The sequence below is a fragment of the Heterocephalus glaber genome, unplaced genomic scaffold (assembly GCF_053883595.1).
Source record: "Heterocephalus glaber isolate CG9 unplaced genomic scaffold, H.glaber_assembly_v1.0 deba00000818, whole genome shotgun sequence".
NCBI lineage: Eukaryota > Metazoa > Chordata > Mammalia > Rodentia > Bathyergidae > Heterocephalus > Heterocephalus glaber.
In genome coordinates this window covers 376,489-389,184 of record NW_028258164.1, presented here as the reverse complement: position 1 = coordinate 389,184, position 12,696 = coordinate 376,489, and the positions used below count along the sequence as shown (strand labels likewise).

General features: G+C 36.1%; 1 protein-coding gene across 4 annotated transcripts in view; it reads right to left on the bottom strand.

Moving 5' to 3' along the window:
- Kcnq5 (potassium voltage-gated channel subfamily Q member 5) overlaps nucleotides 1-12,696 on the bottom strand; it is a 478,936-nt gene that overhangs the window by 390,965 nt on the left and 75,275 nt on the right. The window lies entirely within an intron of this gene.

Below are 12,696 nucleotides of genomic sequence, written 5' to 3'. Positions count from 1 at the left end.
TGTGAAGGGGTTTCAGATAAGTCCATATGAAGGCTCAGAAGGGAAAAGTCTCAAGTCCTGGCTTACCTCCCAAATCTGCAAGTGAAAAGCAAGAAAGAGAAGGCAGCTGCTGCTGAATGCCACCAACTGCTGAAGGAAATCTGGCAAGTGCAGCAGGCAGACCAGGAAAGGACAAGGCACACATTTGTAACATACTTCGCTATTCATACTCTCTTAGAGATCAGCGTGAAAGAGCTCTCTTATAAGATCATGGTGATCTACAGGAATTTAGGGAAAGCAAGTGCTGGCTCTCAGGTGACCTGGGTTCCTTAGAAGAGCCACTCAAGGCAAATGTCTAGCAACACGGGGCATGGAAGAAAGGGCTCTTTGCAGCTCCTCTTCTCCAAGTCAATTTGTAAAAGCACAGAGGTGCTTCACTATGGGGCACTGTGTATGCTGTGGGGCAGCCTTGGAGGATGGAAGGGGTGCATATAGGAAGTATAATCCTGCCCTTTTAGAGATACGCAGCTAGGCATTGGCAGTGTGACCCTTGATGAGGAGAAGTCATGTCAGGTCATGCTGGGGAGGGCTCCAAGGCAGGAGCCACCACCCGTACAACTGTACTGTAAAACATGAGTGAATACTCCACTTAGTAAATGGCCTTTTAAAAATAGAGGGGGTTTTGAAATGCCTCCTTAGTACTATGAGTTTTTCATGCTTTTGTAGAAACTCATTCATAAATACACAAACAAAATTATGCACTAAATGTTTATTTCTGTAGCTTAGGATGATGGGGAAAATCTAGAGGCAGCCTCTCAGAAAGGAATACTAAACTAGTGACTTAATTGATGTTATTCTTATTACTCTTTAAATGGATGGTGAATGCTAGAACCACGAGCCCCAAAGCCTATAGCCTTTATTAACAACTGTGCTTCAAATAAATATTCCTATACTTATACTTCCCATATATTATTTTCTCACAGCATATATCATCCAGTAACATCCTCCCATGATAGGTTATTTGGTAACTCCTAAGAAGTCCAGGATGGTTAAAGGTTCCCTTAAACAGAAGCTTTATATATGAGTTAAAGAACATGAAGTGCCAGACATCCAAATTTTCTCGATTTGCTCAAACTGGTAAGTAGTATGGTACTTGCTTCTATGACACCATTTACCAAGCTCATCAAACTATGTTAGTGACATTCCACTACCCAGAGATCATTACTTACATTTCGTCAATGATCAGAAACAGTGGTCAAAGGTAATTTGTAGCACCTTCAAGAATTACTGTCATCCCCTCAACACAAGGCAAACTACGTGGGGACTCTTTCTTACTTACAAACTTTTCCCCAATCCTTAGAATAGTCTTTGGAAGGCAGTAGGTGTTTAATAATCATTGTGATGTTTGGATGCACAAATGAAATTAGATTGTTGCTTTGAGATCACATGAGGAATGTAGTGGCCAAAGTGGAATAAGAGGTATGAATAACACTTTGAATAAGTGTTCCTGCAATCAATTCTCTAAAGTTGGCTTTAAAATAATTGTTGGTTCTGTAGTCCATGTTTGTTGTAGTACACAGTGATTACTTTCATTGTGGAAAGTTGGTACATGTACATAACACATCCTAATTCTTTTTAAAAGAGGCTTGTATTAAAACACAATTTCTTTTCTTACCAGAGTTGAATGCTTCTCTCAAATGTTAGGAAAACTAAACATGACAGAGTGAGCATCTGACATCCAATATGCACTCAACTGATAACAATTAAATAGCCAGTAAGGCAAACACATATGGTCTAATCCAGGACATAAAAGCAAGAAAATAAAGTTACTTTTGTGGCTTTCAATGCAATCTTTACAATATATGGTGCTCAAATTAATTGATAAAATGTAAAGCTTCTGTTGAAGTCTGCAATTAAAGACCAAGGACAAGCCTCTAAATCAGGGTTTTAACCACTGCTTTTGAGACTGCAAAAGCCAAATGGAAAGTCCACCAAACAAATTGAAATAAAACTAGAATAATTTGAAATTTTCTTGATGCAAAGAAAATGTTTTCATGCTATTACAGTAGTTGATTCACAAGTAAATAAAAAGATAAAACACATCACTACATACACTATACCCAAATAATTCCTTTCTTTCCTGAAACAGTTACTTTGTGAGGTTATATATTTATTCCCATAAATAGCCAGTTAAATACTTCAAAATCATATTTCAATTTCCTCTAGAATCATATCCTGTTCTTTTAAATAAACCCAAAGGTTGAATTTTATTTGGAGGACTATAAAAATTCATTTAGAGCCCCTTATGATAAACAGTATAAATAATAAAGTTGGACAGCAATATTGGGGTAAAAATAAGATGCAATAATAGCATACTAAGAATTTCATAAAGAAATCACATACAAAGGAAAGACCGTCAGAATCACAGCAGACTTCCCAATGCAAACCCTCAAGGCAAGAAGAGCTTGGAGTGATGTATTTCAAGCTCTAAAAGAAAACAGCCTCAAACCCAGATTGATGTACCCTGCAAAATTATCTTTCAAAATTGATGGAGAAAGAAGATACTTTCATGACAAAGAGCACGTTAGGAACTTCGTGAATACCAAACCAGCACTCCAAAAATTTTAGATAATATCCTAGGAAAAGACAATGAGGATCACAACCCCAGGAGGCCCAGCAAAATGAATCCATCGGGTATGACAAGAAATTAAATGCAAAGGGGGAGAATCCAACAAAAAGAAAAAGTCATGACAATGATAAGTCAATATGTATGAGTTATAACCATCAATGTTAATGGTCTCAATTCACCAATCAAAAGAAAGAGACTGGCAGAATGGGTGAAGAAGCAAGATCCAACAATATGCTGCATACAAGAAACACATTTAATTCAAAAAGAAACTCACAGACTGAAAGTTAAAGGGTGGAAAACAATACTCTATGCAACAGGAACCCCCCCCCCCCCCAAAAGCAGGAGTAGCTATCCTCTTTGCAGATCGAGTGGATTTCAAACGAAAATCTGAAACACTTTGGTCCCAAGAATTTCAGATAAGGGATACTCAACTTGTATGTACAAATCTATTGTGAACATGTGTTTTTATTCCTCTTAAGTAAAAACTTAAGAACAGAACTGTTGGTTCTTAACAGTAATACAAATAATTTCTATATTGTTTTCCAAAATGTTTTCTAAAATTCACATTAGCAGTATTAGAAAGTTCTAACTTGTTCACACCTAAGCTGCCATTTGTTCTTTTAAAACTTTTAACTTCATCTCCCTAATGAGTGTATAATTCAATCTTGGTATTGTACTGATTAGTATTTTTCTGATTCTAGTGTGGCACACCTTTCCTTGTGCCGTACTGGCTATTTATCATCTTCTTGTGTCTACTCTTTAATTGGGTTGTCTATTAATGAGCTGTAAGAGTTCTTTATATATTCTGGTCATAGGTTATATGCATTATAAATATGGTCTGTTTAAGGACTACTTTTCATTTTCTTAACGATGTCATTTAAAGTTCGAAATTTTGATAAAATCTCATGTATCAATTTTTTCTTTTATACATCAAGTTTGTTATATCCTAGGAAATTCTTGCCTACTCTAAATTCATAAACATTTTCCCCTATAATTTCTTCTTAAAGTTTTATAGTTTTAGTCTTTCATATTTAGGTTCATAGATCCTTTCAAGTTATTTTTATGTATGGAAATCAATGGTTGAGGTTAATTTTTTATATACAGATACCAGGTGTTCTAGTGCCATTTGCTGAAAACACTATCTTTTCCTCTGCTCTTGAGTTTATGTTCTATAAAATGTTAATGTTAAATAATCTTTCAAAAACTCAGTGGACCATATATGTGTGGTTCTGTTTCTAGATTCTCTGTTTTATTCCAATGATCTCTGTGTCTTTCCTTACACCAACATTGCCTTGATTACTGTAGCTTTAGAGGAAGTCTTAAAATTAGGTACTAAATGTCTTCCAACACTGTTTTTTTTCTTTTTCTTTTTACTTTTCTAGGTCCTTTGTACTCTTACATAATTTTAAATTTCAATATCCAATTCTTCGTTTATAGCAAGTATACATAGACCTGAATTTTTATATATATCTTGTGTTTTCTAATCCTGCTAAATTCAAATTCAAGTTCTAGGGGCTCCTAGAGATTTCTCAGTATTTTCTCTGTAGATGAGCATTTCATTTACATATAAAGATTTTACTTCTCTCTTGCCAATCCTATGCTATTTTTTTTGCCAGACTATTTTTGTTTGGGCCTGTCTTTCAAAGTTTAATGGACAGATGAAGAGTAGGCCCTCCTGCCCTTGTTCCCCACCTTAGGGAGAAAGCATTGTATCTTCTCCATTCATATAAGGCGTTTTTGCTGGAAGTATGGAGTACATGTCTTTGATCTGTTGAGAAGGTTCTATTATACTTCTAGTCTTCTGCTAGCTTTTGCCATGAACAGCTGTAGAATTTAATCCAATACTTTTTCTCCAACTACTGACAGAATCATATGGCTTTTTCCTTTCCTCTGTTAAAATGATGACTTTTGCAGGTGGATCTTCCAATGCTGAACCAAGACTGCCATCCCTATAATAAAACCACTTTCAACATACTGTCAGATCTGACTTCTAATAGTTTGTTTTATTAAACAAATTTCTATCTATGTTCATACTTTTTTCTTCTATTATCTTTATCCAGTTTTTAGGATTAGCAAAATGTTGATTTCCTAAAATGAGGGGAGAAGTGTTCCTTCTTTTTTCTGCTTTAAATGTTTGATATAATTCATCAGTTAAAATGTATGTGACCCTGTTGTTGTCATATAGGTAGGTTTTTCAAGTTAGGAATATACTTTCTTTAATAGGTGCTATTCAAATTTTATATTTCCTCCAGAGTTAGTTTCATTAATTTGTCTTCCAAGTTACTTCTTAGAAGTTATCAAATTTATTTCAAAAAAGATTTTTGTAATATGCTTTCTATATTCTTTTAAATTCTGTAAAATCTGTGGTAATGTCTCCTAGATCTTGATATTGTAATTTTAAAAATGTATAATTGATATTGTGTAACAGGAAGAAAAGGTCTAAAGGAGCTGGGGAAGTGGGAGGGGCAGGGGAAAGGAAAGAAGGGAAAAGAAAAAATATGAGAAAAGGAAAAAAATGGAAACAAAGTCTTTGCAAATAAGGAAGGGTGGAGGGGGTGAAGGGAGGGCAGGGGAAGGGGAAAAAATAAGAACCAAGATACTCATGTAATGGTACAAGATCCCAATGACGAATGTGACTGTATTTTATACCTAAAATGTACCAATAAACTTAATGGGGAAAAAAAAAGAATTTCATGTGGTTCACAACTTGATTATAAAGGCAAATCCAAAAAAAGAACTCTGTGTGTGTGTGTGTGTGTGTGTGTGTGTGTGTGTGCATGCACTTGTTTCTGTGGATCAAACCCAGAGCCTTGTGCATGTTATACAAGTGCTCTATTACTGAGCTACACCCCTACTTAGAATATTTTTCAACAATTGTAACATTACTGAAATAACTAGAAAATTTATTAGGGTGACCACTGTCAAGATAGGCTTCCATTGTCTACTGTCCAATTTAAACATATATCTTCTTGGATCTCAGTATTTTATACGTTAAGAAGCATTTCTAAAAGAACAATTTCATCAACCTAGTGTTAAATTCCTATTATTTCCTGAAAAAACACATAACACTTTGCTAGAAACCTTAAAACCTACAAATGTTGAGGAGAAACATAATTTTAATAATAGTGCTAAAGTAAGCCACAAGATGTATATTTTGTATTATATATCTTTATATACACTTTATATTATATTTAAATATAAAATACCATGAAGCTATGTCCCCCAGATAAATGGTAAAGGAAGTTATGGCCTGTTTGATCTGATCTGTTTCTTTACATTAAATTTGGTATTTTTCTACATCACTAAATCGTTATACTATTTCCTTTAAGCTCTAGGTCTTTCTTCCAAAAAGACATATGTAGGTTGTTAAATCTGCTTATTTCAAATTCCAGATAATAAATCTTCTTGATGTTTTAATATCATTTAGATATTCTTTAGGAAAGATGTTTCCTTTAATAGGTGACATTCATGAAATTTATTTGTTACATGTTGTTAGAAATATGGTAACATTGCCTTTAAATAAGTGCCCACCTGTTACAGTGTCTATAGTAAATAAAAGACCAGAAAGGAAGTGGAAGACTTAGGAGCACAAAGTTTTAAATTTGAGAACTAATATGGAAGAACATTAAAATGAGTTCATTACATATCTTTTAATCTGTTGTAAATCATTTCACATAGAACTGAAACTGTTCTATGTAAAGCACCTATTTTTCAAAACTTAAAGTACTTCATGGAATCCACTGCATTATTTTATCTGTGCATATAGTGTGTTTCTGAATATGAACTCTAATTTTATGAGAAAAAATATTATCTCATTATATGTACCACCCTTCAAACACTACAAGAATCTTAGTACCGGCCGGGGATTTAGCTCAGTGGTTTCGCTGCCTGCTGTGCAAGCACAAGGACTGGAGTTCGATCCCCAGTACCAAAAAAAAGAAAAATAGGTGCTCATTTATGATCTTGAATATATTTTCAAAATTTTGCATGTAACAATAAAAAGTAATTATATCATAAATATAATCATAAAACCCTGTTTTGATATATATACATATATATGAACAAAATTATTTCATTTAGATGTAAGATTTTTCAAGTCTAAGTAAAATTATGTTAGAATATTCCAGATTTTGTGAAATAACTGCATTTTTTAAAAAAACCAAGTTAGTCTTTAGAATATCACTAGAATATCATAGTATTAGATTGGTAGTAATTATAACTAAAACACCATGGTACAAAACCAAGTATCATTTTAAAGTTATGTTATAAATGATTTTTTTAAATTTAAATGCATCTGTATTTCAAAGTAAATGATATAGCTATCATTTTTAATCCTTAGGGACCAAAGATTCTCACCATTATGTGAAAGTAGGAGCTGATTTCAATAACATTCTGAATTGCCCTTTCTGCTTGTGCCTCTATTTTCATCCTATGCTTCAGGATATTGTCTGAATTTCTGTACCGAGAGACTTTGAAATTATCAAAAGTAAACATACTTATCAAGAGCCTCTACTGCACACAGGCTCTGTATCTAGCTGAGCAGACAGAGTGTACAAGGTGACAGCCGGAGTGTAGCGGCCCTGGGGATAGGCCAGGGAAGGCAGTGGACTGTGAACATGCCCAAGTACATGGACATACGAGGTGCTGGGATACCAAGGAAGCCCTTCAGTGATGGCGCGGCAAATACAGGGACCTCCGTGAATCCTCCACACCCCCCATAATGGCCTGCCTGAAATCGCTCCCATTAGGGATGAATCACACTCTCCCTTACCTCAGCCCAATTAAAGAAATGCACTAGTCACTAGTAAATACTCTCACAATTGCTCTTTATAATAAAACTCATTTAAATATCAATTTGGTCCCAATATAAAGATAACTATTTGATGACTCAAACAAGTACTTAGCCAAATTTTATTATTTTAAAACTCTTGCCTATAAAAAGTTCCATCCAAAAAATAAAAATAAAAAACTAATCTGTTCACAGAGATTGTAATTTTCCTCTTTGTAATGTTCATTTTTGTTTGCCCATTTCCTTATTATCTTTTAGGAAACTGTTTCTAGCATTAATTTGTTTATTCTAAACCTGATGGCAAAAATCCATCAGAATTATTACCCAGACTCACTGGTGCCCATGAATATGATTCTCAGGATATTAAGGGAAAATCAAGTTTTTGCTATTTTTGAACTGCCTTGACATTAGCAGCTATCATTTAGAAACTGTTGGAAATTAGGTAGCATAAAAAGGAGTGTTACATGCAGCAGCTGATGAGACTCTATGGGTCAGTCATTATTACAGACACAGTAGCTATCAAACAATACCCGAGGCAACCACTCTCTATACTTATGATAAAAAATACTTTTGTGTCCTTCTGTAACCCACACAGAGAACCTCAGAGGGAAGGGGTCTAAAAACTATGCAACATTGTGCAATCATGGCTAGCATTTCAGAGAGCATACTGGAAGGAATCTAGCAACTCCTTAGAAATGCAGTCTTGAGTATGAATTTGGGGCCTCAAATAGGCATTTAGGTAGAGACTAAAATTTAGATATAAGTGCCCTTAAACAAAAACAAAATTGACTCACCTGGAGCACACATCTCTAAAGCACTGTATGCAAGGAGAAAAGCCTTAGTTCTCTGCCTTTGAGTTGGCCTTCTAAAGATAAATAGGGTTTCGGTATGGTATAAGGAGAAAGGAAAATTCATTCCAGGGAGGGGAATGAGATGAAAAGACACTCAACGCAGGATGAAACCCACAGAGAAATCATACAGAGCAGTTGTGTTCAGGGTTTGGGCAATGTCTGGGATGAAGCCGGACATGTAAGAGAGTTTGCACATGAAGGTCTGGAAATATCAAGGCTAAGATTTATTCTACTGTAAACAAGAACTCTGAACATTTTTGAGAAGGACACTGACTTAACCCTTCTGGTCTCTATGTTTCTCTTTAGCACAAATAGCTTTGTGTGGACATCGAGTATTTTTTCCTTAGGGACAGACACATAAAAAGAACTTACAAATTAATATGTAAGTTGTATCTTACATAGATTAGACACTTAAAAGGAACTTGCTGACTGATCAGTGAATATCCACATTCATTATCATATCTCTTTAACCAATCTTCACTGACAGCATGGAATACTGGGTGGGCAAAAGTGCAGGTGGAGACATCAGAAAGGGGAGCCATCCTGGGAACCAAGACAGGTGGTTTGGAAGGCAAGAGTTTTCAAAAGTTGTAAAAGCACAATTAATAGAATTTGTTGGTTGATTGGATATGTGAAGGAGAGGAGAGCAAAGTTTTGTAACCCAAATCACCAGGAAGAGAATGATGTTTCCACAGAGATGAGACAGGCCTTGAAAAGGAAGAGGTGTGAGGGACTGAGGGCAGGTGCCCCAAAAAAGGAATCATTCTTGGGGTACTGTGAGCTCAAACCACCACTCTGACTTTCACAGGGAAACCTCCTCTGTGAGGATCCTACTTAGAAGTGAGCTAGGGAAGTTAGCAAGCCAAGATGTTTGCTTGATTTCAAAAGTTTCTCTTGATATCAGGAATTGTGTCAGTCACTAAACTACAAACCCAGCTAGTATTTTTATTTTTCTCTTCTTCTATCAGACATTAAGCATCTATTCATTTGTTTGCTCTGAGCACCTGCAATTTGTCAGGCATTTTGGATCTGGGGGTGCGGTAAACAGAGAGACAGTCTTTCAGTCCACATGAAGAGTATCTTCCCAGGGAAGACTGACCAAAACCAAGTGAGTAACAGGCACATAATAAAATCTCAAGTAGGATAAGTCTATTGAAGAAAAATAAAGCTGGGAGACAGAGGGAGAAGTATTCCTTAAACTAAATATTTATGGTACAGTTGGAATTTAAGCCAAGCAGTAATTAATGACTTTTCTCCTAGTTTTTCCACTGTAGATAATAATACCTAAAAGCCAAGTGGATTATCTGTCTCAAGGAGAAGCCCAGTCAGATGAGATGGACTGGCGGGATGCTTTGGTAAACATCCTTAATCTCTAGGTTGAGAGCTGTGACCTCAATTTAGTTATATGATAACCATGCTCCTGAGTGTTCAGAGCAGTCCCCAGCAGGGCCCCTACCTACGTGGCAAGGCAGAAATCTGCATAAAAATAACAAGGGCTAGACAAATTACACTGAATACTTTGACAAGTAATTATGATCTTTATCAGGAGGGCACATTTTTTCATTTTTCAGTTTATCATTTTACTTAAAAAGTACATAGGGAGTACACTAAAAATTTTTTTATTGTTTAGCAAGATCATAACTATGCCTTGTCATGTGGTTATGCATGAAGTTAATAAAGTCTCTCTGATGTAGAAGTACATGGAAACACAGTAAACTACAAGAAGAGGGAGTGGAGCATAGCATTGTTGAGCTTCCCTCTGGAGAATGAGCTCCAAGCAAACTTGTCAAAAAAAATTATTGGCATTGTATTAGCTGAATGTATTTCTCCATCTGTCATTGGACTTATAATTTAATACAAAGAATGTCAATGTAATTATATATGCACTCGTGTTGGAATGTGTCAGATGTGCTTTCAAAGACAATTCCAACAAGCTAATATGAGGTACACCTTACATATAAGAGATCAAATCTTCCTAGGTTTAATGATTATCAGTGATAAAAAGATGCAAGTATTTAAAAACCTAACTAGCTCTGAGGCAGAAATGTTCCTTCATGTGCTAGGTTATGGCTTCTTCTTCCTTCTATAACACTCCCTTTTCCTTGGCTTCCCAAAGCTCTGTATGATTTCCTCCTCTCTCTGATTATTCTGTTGCTGTTTCTCAGAGCTCCTTTCCTTCTACCTAGCCTATAAACACTAGCATTCCTCCAGGATTCATACAGGATCTGCTTTTCTTTTTTCTCTCTGGGTAATCCATTCATTCATTCCCTCATTCATTCAATTCAAATATGTACTGGATGCCTTCTGTCTGTCTTGGTGGATGCACGTGGGGTGCATCTGTGGACAAAACCTAAAACCCTTCATTATAGAGAACTCACACTGTGGCTGGCTTTGATTACTGTAATATACTTTTGACGCCCACATTTATATCACTATTCTATATCTCTTCCTTGAGCTCCAGATTCATCTACTTTCCGATTCTCCACTTGATGTTTCAGAAGCATCTTAAATTCAACATGTCCCAAGTGGAACTGATCAGGTTGAGGATAATTTACAAGTCTAGTATTCTTCATCTCGAGAATGGCATCAACTTGCTTCCATCTAAAGAAACCCAGAAATGTGGAAGCAACCCTTGACCTGCTCACTCCATCCACCAACACTGGTCTACGTCTCTACAACTCCACTTCCACTGTTCTCATCTCAGCAGCTTCACCTCTCCAGGACTTCTGCAGGGGACTCCATGTACATACGCTTTACCTACTCCAATTCCCCAGACCTGGAAGATGTTCCAAAATGTGTATCATGTCAGCCTCTTTAAGGAAATGCCCAAAATCCCAGTTGGAGTCTACCAGCCCTGTTATGATCTGGTTTCCTTTCACCTATCGCATCCCTCCCACGTGCTTCTCTTACATTTGTCCTCTAGTCAACCAAGAGGCTTTCCTTCTGATTCTTCAACACTACAACTGCTGTCCAAATGCAGAAGAACGTTTGCACACACTATTCCGTTATGCTTCTAATTCCTTCTTTTTCTTCAACTTTCAGCCCAAAGGCTACCTCCTCAGAGAAGCCATATTAGTTGGTTATCAGTGTCGTAACAAAAACACGCCAGAGGCTGGAGTTGGCAGGACTCACTTCTCTTGGGGTCTCTTTCTGTGGCTTGTGACAGCCACCTTCGCACTGAGTCATCACATGGCCTTTTCTGTGTGCTTGTAACTATCATCTTTGGTATCCTTTGTATCTCCTCCTCTTTGCAGAAGTGGGGCATCTGTCCTACTGGCTGAGGGCTCTATCTTTATGACCTCATTTAACCTTAATTACTTCACTGAAGGCCCTATCTCCAAATACAGTCACACTGGGAATTAAATTAATTTTTCATTTTGGGACAACACATTTCAGTTCATAAAAGAACTTTCCCCTGGTTTCCCAAGTTAGAGGTGGTACCATGTTATTCTCTTAATGCCTTGTATTTGTTCCAACATACTTTCCACAGTGTGTAATAATACTGTTGTTTATTAGCATAGACAAGATCTGGCCCTTTCTTATCTTTGTGACCTTATCTCCTACCATTATTCCCCTTCCTCACTCCAATCCTCTTGCTAATAACCTTATATTCCAGGCACTTGCTGCCTCGAATTCTCCTTTCCTGTTAGGACAAGATCAGTCTTCATTCATCCCTCTGTTTAAATCATCTACTGCAGAGGACTTCCCTGACCTCTGTGTCTCTAAATGTTTCATCCCAGATTCAAAATTTTCTGTGCCTTTACATAGATTTATTTTCCTTCATAGTATCACTTGCCCTTACAATATATATTACTTGTTTATTTGATTGCTAACTTATTTGCCTACCAGGATGTAAGCTTCATGGGCTCAGGAACTCTATGCCTCAAATCTAGCACAGGTCAGGAACACAAGGGGCATTTAACACCTGTAATTTGCAGAGAAGTTGTAATGTTTTGAGCTATTTCATAATTCATTTTGGTTCACAGGGGTACACTCTCAGTTTAAGCATGTCTTTTCTGGGCCAAATCACTGTTAAAAACCATAAAACTGCCACCCAAATGCTGTGAAAATTATAGAAGAAAGAAAATATGAGTATTTTTATTTCTAGAAATATTTCTCCTACAAGGACCAAGTGTGATCCCAGATTATTATCTGCATGCTACTTCAGTTCACCAATGAATGGAATTCCAACATTAAAATATTTGAATGTTTTGTATAGACTGAGATGAATGTGTTTAAAAAAAACAATGCAATAAAAGCACACAGTTAGACTCCTACCCCAAACCAAGTATTATTAAGAAATTGGATATGTTTTCTATGCTTGATTTATTTTTAGAGAAATTTTTAAAAGGTAAGCTGATCAATAGTATATTTCAATTATTTACTATTTTGGAATTGGTCAAAATATAGATGCAACTTAATAAAAACAATATATGTAATATTTGCAA